The sequence below is a fragment of the Hyperolius riggenbachi genome, chromosome 1 (assembly GCF_040937935.1).
Source record: "Hyperolius riggenbachi isolate aHypRig1 chromosome 1, aHypRig1.pri, whole genome shotgun sequence".
NCBI classification, from domain to species: domain Eukaryota; kingdom Metazoa; phylum Chordata; class Amphibia; order Anura; family Hyperoliidae; genus Hyperolius; species Hyperolius riggenbachi.
In genome coordinates, this window is record NC_090646.1 from 188,354,846 (window position 1) to 188,370,547 (window position 15,702).

The 15,702-nt window shown below is 42.0% G+C and overlaps 1 protein-coding gene across 2 annotated transcripts in view; it reads right to left on the reverse strand.

The window, feature by feature from the left end:
• Nucleotides 1-15,702, reverse strand: part of ARHGAP10 (Rho GTPase activating protein 10) — a 371,566-nt gene that overhangs the window by 84,631 nt on the left and 271,233 nt on the right. The gene's annotated exons all lie outside the window — the stretch shown is intronic.

Below are 15,702 nucleotides of genomic sequence, written 5' to 3' on the forward strand. Positions count from 1 at the left end.
AGCACTGAAAAGGGCAAAAATAGGAATCAAGAGCATCATAGCACAGGTCTATGGCAGATTGTACAACATGAATGTGCTCTAGAAATAAGATTAAAATATTGACTAAATTAAACAAAAAAGTCCCTCTCAAAATAATGAAGTGTTATAATTACCGTATATACTCGCAAGCAAGCCGACCCGCATGTAAGCGACCCCCAACTTTTACCCGAAAAAACAGGGAAAAAATGATTGACCCTCATATAAGCCGAGGGTAGGAAATGCTGGCCGCTTGACCCCCCCAGTGTGTCCCGGTATAGCTAGCATAGTGCCCAGTATGGGTAGGTAGTGCCTCAGTATAGCTAGTAAAGTGCCCAGTATAGATAGTAAAATGCCCAGTAATAGCTAGTATAGTGCCCAGTACAGCTAGTAAAGTGCCCAGTACAGCTAGTAAAGTGCCCAGTATAGCTAGTATAGTGCCCAGTACAGCTAGTATAGTGCCCAGTATAGCTAGTATAGTGCCCAGTGCCCAGTATAGCTAGTATAGTGCCCAGTATAGCTAGTATAGTGCCCAGTATAGCTAGTAAAGTGCCCAGTATAGATAGGTAGTGCTCAGTATAGCTAGTAAAGTGCCCAGTATAGCTAGTATAGTGCCCAGTATAGCTAGTAAAGTGCCCAGTATAGCTAGTAAAGTGCCCCAGTATAGCTAGTATAGTGCCCAGCATAGCTAGTACCCGTGCCCAGTATGCTAGTATAGTGCCCCATTAGAGCTAGTATAGTGCCCATTATAGCTAGTATAGTGCCCCAGTATAGCTAGTATAGTGCCCCATTATAGCTAGTATAGTGCCCCATTATAGCTAGTATATTGCCCCATTATAGCTAGTATAGTGCTCAGTATAGGTAGTGCCCAGTATGTGTAGGTGGATCCCCCCGCAGGAGAGCGGCTTCCTGTAGCGGCGATGTGTATCGCCATTACTATGGGAACCGCTCTTCCTACAGCTTCCTCCCTCATAACACAGCAGCCGCAGTGGGGCGAGCTGCTGTGAATTATTTACATGCCTGCACGGAGACTGAGAGGGGAATAGAGGAAGCCGCCGGGTAAGCCAATTGCAGCGGCGGCAGCGGCGGGGGGGGGGGGGGGGGAGTGGACGGGGGAGGGGGACCATGAACCACAGCATTCGCAAGCAAGCCGACCCCCCAACTTTTGGCCCACTTTTGGGGGGTCAAAAATTCGGCTTGCTTGTGAGTATATACGGTATGTATCAGATGCATAAGTTTGACACGATTTGCAAAGTGCACAAGGAAATGACAGGACCTGCTTACACTATCTTAGCTGCATTTGTGTATTTTGGTCATACTGAACTGATATTCCTTCTAAGGTGTTGCCAGTACAGCTCTAAAAACTGTGACACTCTGTAGGATGAAACATATTACTGTACTTCGATCTCTGTAAAATTCCAAACTTTTTTTAACCACTTTACCCCCGCCCGTACGGATGTCTCCGTCCCTTTTTCCATCCTTTAACCCCCAGGGACGGAGAAATCCGTACTTTGCGCACTCCCGCCGCTGCCCGCGCTCCCGCTCGTAAACACACCGCCCGCCGCTAGTAAACACGCCGCCGCCCGCTCGCCCAGAGATCAAAGAACAAGAAAATCCATTCCCGTTCGTTGATCTAAGCCCCGCAATGATCCGCTGCCGCTCGGCTGAGCAGCGCGATCATTGTGAGCAATAACAAACTCCCAGCCTCTTTCTACTTCCTGCAAGCGTCCGGAAGGACGCTTGCAGGTCGCATGAAACAAAAAGTTACTGTTTCCATCTTGTGGCCAAATAGTAAAACTACACCCTAAGCATTTTTTACAATAAAAAATTTACAATTTTAAAAAAATACATAAATAGTTACCTTAGGGACTGAACTTTTTAAATATTTATGTCAAGAGGGTATAACACTGTTACTTATAAACTATGGGCTTGTAATTAGGGATGGACGCAAAACTGAAAAAAAATGCACCTTTATTTCCAATTAAAATATTGGCGGCAAACATTGTGATAGGGACATAATTTAAACGGTTTTATAACCGGGATAAATAGGCATATACATTTAATGGGTTTTAATTACAGTAGCATGCATTATTTAAAAACTATAAAGGCCGAAAACTGAAAAATAATAATTTTTTTTCCCACATTTTTTCCTATTTTCCCATTAAAACACATTTAGAATAAAATTATTCTTGGCATAATGTCCCACCTAAAGATAGCCTAATTGGTGGCGAAAAAAACAAGATATAGTTCATTTCATTGCGATAAGTAATGATAAAATTATAGACGAATTAATGGAAGGAGCGCTGAAAGGTGAAAATTGCTCTGGTGGTCAGGGGTAAAACCCCTCAGTTGGGAAGTGGTTAAGAGGCCCAAAAAAATCTCATTGAAGTATCAGATGCAAGGGAATTTCTGCAGTGTGAAAAATCAGAGATAATATCTGTTGCTTCCCCATACCTCAAAGGATCACTGCAAAGTATCAAACCTCTAGATCAAATTGTTAATGACTTCCTATAGGCTATCACATCTTACTAAAACTTTCTGGAGTAGCAATAGGGAGGATTTAAAGCCTAGGTTGGCTTCCCAAAAATTTAGTAGAAACCACTCCATTGCTTACATAGTTTTCATATTTGATGCAGCTGTTCCTGAGACATTCTCTTTGGAAAACGTGGTCACATGACCCAGAGATCTGTGGGCAAATTATACAGTTGACATGCAAGTCACGAGCCATTTGGCATCATTTCACACCTTGCACTGAGAAAAAGTCAAAACAGGCTGCTGTAGTGGTCTGCAAAATTGGATTAAGTTGCTCTGTAAAATTAACAGGCCATTGGTGTGCCATAAAGCCATCTATGAAATATATATTCAGATCTAGGCATGCACATTTGTAGTCTTATTGCCAGCAATGTCACCACTTTCCTTAATGTGTATGTAAAGTGGATTATTTGTAGAGAGTCACGTGGCTTGAGGCCTAAGAACAAAAATATCATGACAAAACAGAAAACAGAAAAGCAAAAGTGAAGTAGTACCAGTTTCAGCTGTACATCAGTAACTGGTGTAACTAAGCTGGAATCCTTTGGCATCAGTTAACATTCATTTAACAACCTAATATCTACTGTAATAGGAGCCTAATATAACAGCAACTAGGGAGTTCCTGCAGCTTTTTAGAGCTGCCATAGGGCAGCTCTCTCTCCCTTGCTGCGCCGCCTGCCGCTCCCCCGCCTCCCCTGCTCGTGACCAAGAGAAAGTGAAGGTGGACCAGTGCTGCCCACAGGAGTGGTGGAGAGTGACAGTTTTGGCGGCTTACCTGATCCGCCCAGCCCCCCGGATCAGGTAGCCTAGCTTTAAAAAAAAAAAAAAAATTATGAGGCCACCTCGGGCAACGCGTAAAAATGTACGCGTTGCACCAGTAACACGTAAAATGTATGCGTTAATGTCCGTGATAGCTTCATGTACCAGCGGGAATGCGTGCAAACATACACGTGGCCGAAACGAAACTAGCTGGTGGTGGGGCACCGGAGCAGCAGTGAGTCACTACGAGGGCACAGGATGGCTGCATGGGGCTAGTAGAAGCCCCAGGTAAGTGAAACACTTTCTTTTTATTAGCCTGACGATTCCTTTAAAGGAATACTATCGATGTATGCATTTATTTTTAAATGCTGTATGTTGTAGCACACATTAGGGCAAGTACTAGGAGCAATTTGATTCCTCACAAAGCTGTTCCTCTCAGCTGTAAAATCCTCCGTCAGTTTTGGCGTCAGTGTTGGATACAAAATGTATCTAATACTGAGCTCCCAGAGGGCTAGACCATGTCTCTGCACAGGGGAGATGCTATCAACTCCTCAGTTTATAGTTTCATTATCACCTTGCTGAAAGAATCTTGTTGATATGGTGGTAAGGGGTTAAATATTCTAGCAATGTGTGTTTATTATCTTTGCTTCTCTTTACTGATAAATATACTAATAATGCTAATTGTAGACAGTGGTCTGCCCCTCTCAGCAGCTTGTAAAGTGGATGCAGCCTGGAGTGAATGCCTCAAGCAGGCAGCCAGTCTGAGTGTAATCACAGACTAGTGTTATATAGCTAGTTATATTCCAGCAATATTACAGCTCATTTAGTTACCTGTTACCACCTCAGATCAGCCTATTTCTCCTCATGTCTGCTGCATGCTGTGAGTGACACAGTGAAATATATTTGTGAGCTGTGTGACAGACTAACCAAGCAGCTCAGGGTGACCCAAACTACTATGAGCTGTGTGAGAAATGCATTTTTAAGCAGGGATAGCGAGAGAGAGACCTGGGTGAATAAATAAAGTGCCCCTAGCACTAGTGGTAATGTGTACACTTCTATAGAGTATTAAAAAAAAGTCGTTTTAATCGATAGTACTTCTTTAACCATTTCCACCGCCCGGACGTGAAGCTCACGTCCGGGCGGCAGCTCTGCAGCGCTCCCGCGCTTGGGCGCGCTCCCGCCCGCGATCGCGGGCGCGCGCCCGCATCCCCGCTGTGCCGCCCGGTAGCCCTGGGATCAGTGAAAGGGAACATGGTTCCCGATCACCGATCCCTTTCCCCCGCAGAAAAACCGAAGCGCTCACCTGTGAGGCTTCAGTTCTTCTGCCCGGAGAGAGTTCCGCATCGCCCTTGTACTTCCGCTTAGCAGGAAGTACAAGGATTGAAAACAAAAATGAAGGTGGCCATCTTGTGGCCAAATAGTAAAACTACAGCAAAAAATTTAAACATTACAATTTACACAGAGAACAACATTAAAAATTAACTGTTTATGCCCCACACCAAAATATTCCCCAAATAAAAATTTTAATGGAAAAAAAAAAATTACAATTGAAAAAAAAAAAAAAAAAAAAAGACAAATAGTTACCAAAGGGTCTGAACTTTTTAAATATGCATTTGAAGGGGGTATACTACAAACATTTTTTAAATTATAAGCTTGTAAATAGCGATGAACGCAAAACGGAAACAATGCACCTTTATTTCCAAATAAAATATTGTCGCCATACATTGTGATAGGTATAATAACCGAGACATACGAGCAAATAAAATACATAGGTTTTAATTATGGTAGCGTGGATTATTTTAAAGCTATAAAGGCCGAAAACTGAGAAATAATGAATTTTTTCAATTTTTTTCTTACTAATCCTGTTAAAATGCATTTACGGTAAAGTGGCTCTTAGCAAAATTTACCACCCACAGAAAGCCTAATTAGTGGCGGAAAAAACAAGATATAGATCAATAAATTGTGATAAGTAGTGATAAAGTTATTAGCGAATGAATGGGAGGTGAAAATTGCTCCGATGCACAAGGTGAAAAATCCCCGCGGGCTGAAATGGTTAAAGTGACTCTGTAACAAAAATTACAACGTTTTTTCTACCATCCTACAAGTTCCTAAACCTATTCTAATGTGTTCTGGCTAACTGCAGCACTTTGTACTATGACAGTCTCTGTAATAAATCAATGTATCTTTCCCCTGTCAGACTTGTCGGCCTGTGTCTGGAAGGCTGCCAACTCTTCCGTGCTGGTCTGTTTATGCACAGTCTCCAGGCCCCTCTATGCACACTCCAGTGTGTGTTTTATTTACATAAGCCAGCAGCTTCTCTGCTATCTTATCAGTGATAGAAGAGAGCTGGATAAAAATCCTCCTCTGGCTGTGAAAGTAGCTGGCTGACACATACTGAGGAATTACAAACACAGGCACAGGCAGAGCTGTCTGCAGGGAGCCTGTAATGTTCAGTGCATGAGAGAAGCAGGGGACAGAAGGTAAACACACAAATGATCTTTTGAGATTCAAAAGGAAGGCTGTATACAGCCTGCTTGTGTATGGATGTATTTTCTATGTGTGGACATACTGTACATCAATCTACTTCCTGTTTTGGTGGCCATTTTGTTTGTTTATAAACAAGCTTTTAAAAACTGTTTTTGACTACTTTTAATGCGGCGGGGAGCGGCGAAATTGTGACAGAGGGTAATAGGAGATGTCCCCTAACACACTGGTATGTTTACTTTTGTGCGATTTTAACAATACAGATTCTCTTTAAGGTCTTCCCCTAAGAATTTCAATTGGGTTGAATTCTGGACTTCGACATTGCAACACACCTTGATTCGGTTCTTTTTCAGCCATTCTGTTTTTTACTGAGTGCTTAGTATTATTGTCCTGCTGCATGAGTAGAATTAAGCCCAAGCTTTATCTGTTGCAGAGAGAGCCTCACATTCAATACTTTGGGTTACAGAGGAGTTTATAGGCGACTTAATGGTTGTAAGGGTCAAAGGTCCTGTGGCTGCAAAACAAGACCAAACCATTATCACCTCCACCGACCATACTTGATAACTGGTTTAAGGTGTTTGAGATGCTGCAATGTAACAGCTCATGTGCTCTTGTTCATCTGAGGTTGTATTTAACTAAGTTTAAGAGCCGCTTTGTCCCTGATGCACAAAACCTTACAATTACCTCTTCTCATGGCTGTGTCATGTCCCTCAAGTAACCAGCAACAGAGAAAAAAATCTTAGGGGATCTGAAAAGGAGGCCAGTGACACTTGTACACAGTTTAGATTACCAGACAAAAACATAGTTTTGGCAGAGGTAAGTCTACAGTACATATTAATCTTTAGCCCTAGCAGCCTGCACTGACATTTTTAGATGATCCAGGTGCATTTAGTTGTAATAATAACTGTAAGAACTTGTACCATTGATGGGACTTTAGTTTGTTCCGAAAGCTTTTCTGATGGCTGAGGTTCTCTCAAGGTTAGCAAGGTTAGCAAGAGTTACACCAGGTCAACATATAAGGCATCAGTTATAGCATGTACAAAGTACCAAAACTACACAGTGGAAGGTTTACAGTAAACAGTGCAATTAATTTTTAAGGAGCTGCAATGACAAAAATAAAATGCTATAGGCATGAAAGTCTGCTGAGTCTGCTAGATGCGGGTGCCTTGTCTTCCGGTGAGGAGAGGCTATGCATCAAACAAGACGCTAGCACTGAACCAGCAAATATTATGCCTACAGCATTCTTTTAAGACTGTAATTCTTTATTTTATTCTACATTGATTAAATGTATCCAAATATTAAAAAGGCACACTTTTTAAGGTGAAACTACAGCTATGGTCTTACAAAACAGAATGCTAGGATCCTAAAATCACATCTACACCTTAATCATTGCAGCATAGTATTTCCCCCATGTCAGAAATAGTAGTAGTCTAATAACTTCTCAAAAAGCTTATAAAACAAATCAACTTTATCTTAAACTCGCCATGATGGATACATACAGTCATTAAAAAGACATTTAATTGCTTAATTCAAAGTTGATAAGCTGTTACAGAACTACATGCTTGAAAGAGGTTAGCAGTTTAGCAGATATTCCCAATAGATGATAATGTCAACAATTTACAGCCATTATAGCCTATAAGCAAAGTGAAAGGAGATGGATGAAATTAAATTCCAAGGTTCAGCAATGATGATGCCTCTTGATGCTTACAATGTCACATCTTGGCTAAGACAACCTTTTGTATGCTAGTGTCCTAGGTGAGAATGGACTACTATGACAGAAAGAGTTCTGTATTTCAAGCATAAACCTTCAGAATCCTCACAACATTTGGTTTGTATTTAGGTTTCTTTAGCTAAGACACGCAGCTCAATCACAATTTGGCCATGAACGATTCCAGCTGGAATCCAATCCTGTTGAATCGATACTAACAGTGGAATGTCTTAGTAAGCCTTTGTCCTGTATATATTCTGAACTTATTATTAACTTTGGCCATTACAATGATAAACTCAAGGCACAATGGGAGGCCGATCTAGGTGAGATAGAGGAGGAGGAATGAGATGAGGCAGTGGTGAGGGGCGCTGGGTTCTTGATCTCCTCCAGGGACAGGTTGGTTCAGTTGAAATATATTCTCCAAACACAAAGAAAGAGAGTGCACACCTAAAATTGTTGCCTGTACGCATACATCATAGTGGTGCAACATCCGGAAGAAAATGTCAGTCATAGATGCATTCACAATAGAAAAAGAATCCAGGAGCAACTCACTATGTTAGAGCATAAAAACAAACCTTTAATCCGGTCTTCATTAAAAATACTCAGCAGCAAAAAACATGTAACATGAATATGTATACTTATCGACACATGCAGAATTGTTGGAGGTGCAGAGGAAGGTCGACAATCGTTTCGCCCTGCAATGTGGGCTTTATCAATAAGGTCTAGATAAAGCCTACATCGCAGGGCGAAACGATCATCGAACTTCCTCCGCATCTCCAACGATTCTGCATGTGTCGATAAGTATACATATTCATGTTACATGCTTTTTGCTGCTGAGCATTTTTAATGAAGACTGGATTAAAGGTTTCATTGTTTTTTTTGTTCTAACAGTGAGTTGCTCCTGGATTCTTTTCCTATTTTGAATGGTTCAATTGAAGTACCGTATATACTTGGCTATAAGTCGAGAAATTTAGGTCAGATTTTTTGAAGCAAAGTAGGGGTTCGAGTTATTTTTCAGGCAATACCTAAATTTCTGACTTATAGCCTGTATAATTAGGCTGTATAAAAGGTTCTCCGTTCCGACCACCACAATTGCTGTGAACCACGTGCTCTCCCCGGCCACCCATGTTCTCTGATCTCCCCAGCAGCCCCAGCTGCAGATGAGTAAAAGTGTCCTGCTGTCCGTGGACTCATCTTTTCCTGGCAGCCTGTTCACCGCTCTCCCCGATCACCGCCGGTGTTGCTGGTTGTGGGTTCACTTGTTTCTGGCCCCTTGATCACTGCTGGTGTAATGTCCTGTGATGTTGCTCCCGATTAGGGCTCGTTTCCACTAGTGCGGCGTGCGACTGCGAGACGCGCACCGGCACTGAGCGGGTGGGCGGGATCGCAGGCGAATCCCATGAGCCGTGCCATGCACGGCTACAGGATTCGCAGCCTCCGCAGCGAATTCTGCAGGGGGTTCCGGCCGAATCGCTAGGGCAAGCAATTCGGCTGGCGGAGCCATTCTCCTCTATGGCAGAGTTTCTCCGTGCGATTCATGTGCGGGGAAACTCTGCGGAATCGCTGCAGTTTCCGTGCTAGTGGAAATGGGCCCTTACACATTTCCCATTATTAGCATCCTCCTGGCCGCCCCGATCATTGTTGCACTGCTGGTGGTCTTAGCGCTGACAGTTCCGGCAAAGGGAGGAGCAGAGGATGCTACACATGTCCAGCAGTGCAGCAATGATCGGGGCGGCAAGGCAGATGCTAATAGCGGGAATTGTGTCATGAGCAACATCAGAGGAAATGACACCAGCCGCGATCAGAGAGCGCCGATCAGGCAGCCAGGAACAAGTTATCCCGCAACCAACAACACTGGCGGTGATCGGGGAGATCGGTGAGCAGGCTGTCAGGTGAGCCCACAGACAGCGGGGCACTTTTACTCATCTGCAGCTGGGACGACTGGGGAGAGCAGTTACTGCACCGCGTCGGTGAGAGCAGAGAGGTAGTGAAGGCTCCCACTAAACACGGAACTATGCAATTAACCCCTCATGGTCTCACAGGCAAAGCTTCTTCCCCACACTGTGCTTCTGTTAATTATGTGTATTAACACAATAACAGTAGCACAGTGTGGGGAAGGTGCATGGGGATCATGAGGGGGTTAATTGCTCCAGGTATCTTGCCCCATGTACTGCATAAATTAAAAGCTCATGATGATGACACACTTTACTACTTTCCTGGGTCGACTTATAATTGAGTTATCAAAACATTCCAGCTTAAGGTGGTCAAATATATGGGTCGACTTATACACAGAGTCGACTTATATCCGAGTATATACGGTACCTTCACAGGGTGTACTTTACAATAAGTAGACTGCATAAAATGTATTATTCACACTAAGTTATGTACAAGATGTGGAGCTACTGATGGGACTTTTATACACATGTTTTGGACATGCCCTGCTTTGGCACAGTTCTGGCATCAAGTGGAAAAAGTCATAAGCCGGGTTATAGAAGATTCATTTAAGTTGGAGCCAAATGTGGTGTCTCTTGGCCTTTTTGGTTAAAGTCGGTTTAATAAATACAAGAAGATCATGATCTTTACGCTTTGACATATAGCCAGGAAGGTTATTTTGTCCCACTGGAACCAAATTACAGTTCCCACTGAGATCAAATCTGTTAATACAGTGAATAAACTTCTACCACTGTATAAATAAACATATAAAAGCATATATGGTTTGCTTGGTGCGATAGATTTCTTAGACACCTAAATACTGAGGTATAATTAACTATGCTTCTTTGTATGGTGAGAGGCAAATGTTGATTAGAATTCGAGAATTACACTTTATTAGCCTGATTGCAAAGCTGCTGTTTAGAGTGCCATGGTGCATGTACCTAAGATGACACTGTGATAATTAAAGATGGGTTAATTGGCTATATAAGATAATTTGGGATTCTATGTAATACTGGTAACTGTATTTGACCGATACATAACTGCAATAGAGTGTTGTAGCTTTTTCTTCCCTTCTTTCTCAGGTTATCATTAAGTCACCATTGATTGGATGATGACCTTGATCCACTTCTTCCTTTCCTCTTCTCTACTCTCCTTTCTTTAGATCTATCACTATTTAGATCACGTACTGATTGTGCTTGTTTGTTTAAATTGAAAAAAAAATGTATCTGTTATTGCTACCAGGTTTCTAAATGGGAAAATAGTGTAACAAAATCAGGAAACCAAAAGTAGGTTGTGGTCTCCAGTTTAATTATTAATGGAGAGCTTGGGGATTGGGTCCTACACTGGAGCATGGTCTGTCTATGTTACAGCTGCTATGAAAGGGTAAGAGATAAACAGCGGCATAGCAAAAAGGGGTTGCAACTACATCAGGGCCCCTGGACCTGAGGTGGACATTCACGCTTTATTGGTGTTATAATGGAAATGATCAACAAACCATCTTATTCCTAAGCTTATATTTCTCCCACTCAGTAGATGACCTCAGAATCCTGGTTTTGGCTGCATCATATAATTAATAAAAATACAATGCTTGGGGGGGGGGGGGGGGGGGGGGGTAATCAGTGTAAAATATGCACTTAGGCCTGTGGCTCTGTAGCTACACTCTGTCACAATTGACGTGTGAACTTCTAGAACCTTTAGAAAAACAGGAACCAGTTTTTACAGCTAGCAACAGGGTTTCCTACGATCATCAGAGCAGCTAACAACAGCAATACAAATTTTATAGCGATTTTCTCCCATAGGGCTCAAAACGCTTAGGGCAGAGGTTCCCACACTTTTTTGGGTTGTGAGCTACTTTAAAAATAAGCTAGTCAAAATGCACAATTTTAGGAGCACAATTGAATATACAGAATGGAAAATGTAGTGCGGTCAGGATCCCCCATGAATTGCTTTGCAATCTACCGGTAGATCACAATCTACACAATGGGCACCCCTGGCTTAGGCTCTCTCAGATTAAGTAACTTATAATGGCATTGTAAAACATTATAAATAGTCTGAATAAGGGACATGCACTAGCCAAGCACAGACCAGATCCCTTGAATCAAACATCTGATGGGGGTTGGCATACATTGAAATCTATAGCTTCCACTAGATAGAAAGGCTACATTTAAAGTTGAAAACTTTCAGAGTAATATGGTATGCTACCAACAAGTGCAATGGATGAATTCTTGTAAACACTGCCTATACCAGTGTTTAATTCTGGGAAATGGATCAAGGAGAAAAAATTTCTCTGGGACCCAAAAAGAGATATTACGCTTTCATATATACTCAAATGATATGAACATATAAGAGTAGATAACGGCTTCATAAACATAAGTCTTGTAAATGCAATTCAGTGTATGGTAAATAAATATTTAGAATCTATTCTAGAAATGAATCAATCAATGCCCTTATCCTCAGGCTAGGAACACCTCCCTAACAGATGGGGTCTCTAAAAGGGTTTATTTCCTCTTGCCAAATGCCTTTTAGTTTAACACAGGCAAGTGGAGCTGGACACACAGGCTCATATGCAATTAACTTTTTCACCTGAGTTTTCTCCTAGGTGATATTTTAAAACTTGTCAAAATGCCTTGCCACCAGCAAGCAAAAAAAAAAAAAAAAAAAAATACTCGAAATAAATTTGATGGTACTTATTACCTACTTTTTGATACTTTTTTCATTGCAGTGAAAAGTTATTTTTTATCAAAGATGAAAATTTTTCTCCTAGGAGAAAACTCAGGTGAAAAAGTGAATTGCATATGGCCCACAATCTCAGGGAGGGCCACCATAAACCAATGAGAATTCGCTCTGTTGCTATGGTTCCTTTTGCAGCCCAGTGGAGAGCTCTATGCTTCTGCCGGCCACAGGGCTGTGTACAAGGGACCAAGCAGCGCTGGTACACGAGTATTACATCGCGGCAACTAGCCTAGTGAGAGTACTGTCTGTTCTCATAGGCTTTAATTGCATATATTTTCCCGGCTGGTCCAGTGAAATGTGCGAAGTTCGGTTTTCTTTTTTTCACAAGTGGAAGCAGATCCTATTTTTAACATCAGAACCCACTTATGCACCGGAATGGAAGTTAACAAAAAAATGTCCCTGACATTTCCGGTTTTTTTTTTTTTAATCAAGTGTGAAACGGCCCTTAGCTATTATGTTATTTTTCTACAATCTATTTGTACATTATTTATGTCTTTCTTAAAGGACTTATAATGCAAAACAAAAAAGTTCAGTACCTTGTTTCAATTGCAGTCCTCCGATTCGCACCACCTCTTTCACTTTCAGTAGCTTTATTAGCTCTCTACAGGCTCCGGAGCCACCCCAACCCTCCCCAGGGCCGCCTTATGTGATGTAGATAAGGATTGCCGCTTTAAATTAAGCTACTATAAGCCCTATCCATCAGCGTCCTTTTCTTTTTTTGTTTTGCATTTTAAGTGCTTTAAATAAATGATATAAAATCATTGTAGGCCATATTCTATAATAAATATACATAACACTGAATCTGCCTAAGGGTACCGCTGTAAAAATATTGTGTTATTGAATATAGCAAAGGGATAAACAAAAGCTTTATACTAGACCTGCATGTTTTATATGCTCAGGACAGAGGCACTAAGCTTTATACTAGACCTGCATGAGTTATATGCTCCGGACAGAGGCACTTGGCTTTATACTAGACCTGCATGAGTTATATGCTCCGGACAGAGGCACTTGGCTTTATACTAGACCTGTGTGATTTATATGCTCCGGACAGAGGCACTTGGCTTCATACTAGGCCTGTGTGATTTATATGCTCCGGACAGAGGCACTTCGCTTTATACTAGGCCTGTGTGATTTATATGCTCCGGACAGAGGCACTTGGCTTTATACTAGACCTGCATGAGTTATATGCTCCGGACAGAGGCACTTGGCTTTATACTAGACCTGCATAAGTTATATGCTCTGGACAGAGGCACTTGGCTTTATACTAGACCTGTGTGATTTATATGCTCCGGACAGAGGCACTTGGCTTTATACTAGGCCTGTGTGATTTATATGCTCCGGACAGAGGCACTTGGCTTTATACTAGACCTGCATGAGTTATATGCTCCGGACAGAGGCACTTGGCTTTATACTAGACCTGTGTGATTTATATGCTCCGGACAGAGGCACTTGGCTTTATACTAGACCTGTGTGATTTATATGCTCCGGACAGAGGCACTTGGCTTTATACTAGACCTGTGTGATTTATATGCTCCGGACAGAGGCACTTGGCTTTATACTAGACCTGCATGAGTTATATGCTCCGGACAGAGGCACTTGGCTTTATACTAGACCTGTGTGATTTATATGCTCCGGACAGAAGCACTTGGCTTTATACTAGACCTGCATGAGTTATATGCTCCGGACAGAGGCACTTGGCTTTATACTAGACCTGCATAAGTTATATGCTCCGGACAGAGGCACTTGGCTTTATACTAGACCTGTGTGATTTATATGCTCCGGACAGAGGCACTTGGCTTTATACTAGGCCTGTGTGATTTATATGCTCCGGACAGAGGCACTTGGCTTTATACTAGACCTGCATGAGTTATATGCTCCGGACAGAGGCACTTGGCTTTATACTAGACCTGTGTGATTTATATGCTCCGGACAGAGGCACTTGGCTTTATACTAGACCTGTGTGATTTATATGCTCCGGACAGAGGCACTTGGCTTTATACTAGACCTGCATGAGTTATATGCTCCGGACAGAGGCACTTGGCTTTATACTAGACCTGTGTGATTTATATGCTCCGGACAGAGGCACTTGGCTTTATACTAGACCTGCATGAGTTATATGCTCCGGACAGAGGCACTTGGCTTTATACTAGACCTGTGTGATTTATATGCTCCGGACAGAGGCACTTGGCTTTATACTAGGCCTGTGTGATTTATATGCTCCGGACAGAGGCACTTGGCTTTATACTAGACCTGCATGAGTTATATGCTCCGGACAGAGGCACTTGGCTTTATACTAGACCTGTGTGATTTATATGCTCCGGACAGAGGCACTTGGCTTTATACTAGACCTGCATGAGTTATATGCTCCGTTCATAGCCTGGTGAAGTGGGATATACCTGTGAAACGTGTTGCGCTTTCTGAAGTATGTAAATAAATATTTTTGTTGAACATTATCAACAGTATCTGGGGTTTGCTTGGAGGAGTTAAGTCCACCACTGCCTCCTCTATTTTTAACATGTTTAATGATTTTTATCCTTCTGGTGCCTCTGTCTGCTTTCACGTTACCTGAGTTCCCCCTTGCTGGAGGGGTGTAGCCCCTTTCCTTCTGATCTACAGAGAGCAACTTCTTAAACCTGAGTGGGGACAGGTCTAATTTCCCCACCTGCCTTTACAGTGGTTGCCTGGATGGTAACCCTGGTTTGTGAGCATTATTACATACTTGTGCTTTCATATCCATTTACCAGTACATACTACACTAGACTGGGCTCTCTGTGTCTCCTTTTTGTGAGTATCCTTTCTATAGTGCGGTGCCCAAAACTGTATCCCGTACACCAGATGTGGCCACACAAGTGATTTATACAGATGGAGTAGTATACTAGCAACTTAAGCTACTTCCTGTTTTGTGCATATTAAGTGGAGTCAAAACTGATCTACACACTAGTCCTGGATTAATGATTCAAAAGGAATTAGGCCACATTAACACTGCAATATGGTACATATGACAATGTAAACGAAGTACAGAAATATCTTTATTTTGTGAATGGACAAGCACTTTAGATTTGAACCAGCCCACTGACTACAACAACAATAAATCATTTGTAAAGCGTTTTTCTCCCATAGGACCCAAAGCCCATGGGTTGTCAGTTCTAATGCTTTTCAATATTGTGGATAAACACAAAAGAAGTGGCTAATGTGAATTGGGCCTTAAAGATAAAAGATCAGGATGATACACAGGAAAAAATATTTTTTTTTACTGCCCTGGCATTCAATTTCCCCAGCATTTCTGTGCAAAAAGTGATCCAAATAACCTTTTTTTTTCCTGCAACTTGCCAAAATGTGCCAAGCAAGGGTATAGTATACAGTGCAGGAGAGTATTGACATGTATGCACATCAATACCGTTCCCAGCATGTTTTGTATTCACGTGCATATCCATCAATATTGTCAGGAAGGTTAAAAGGAAGACAGCAATAGCAGATCTCACAGCACAGCTTATTTTAAAGGATCACTATAGCATTTTGATAAAATTCTAACCAAAATTCAC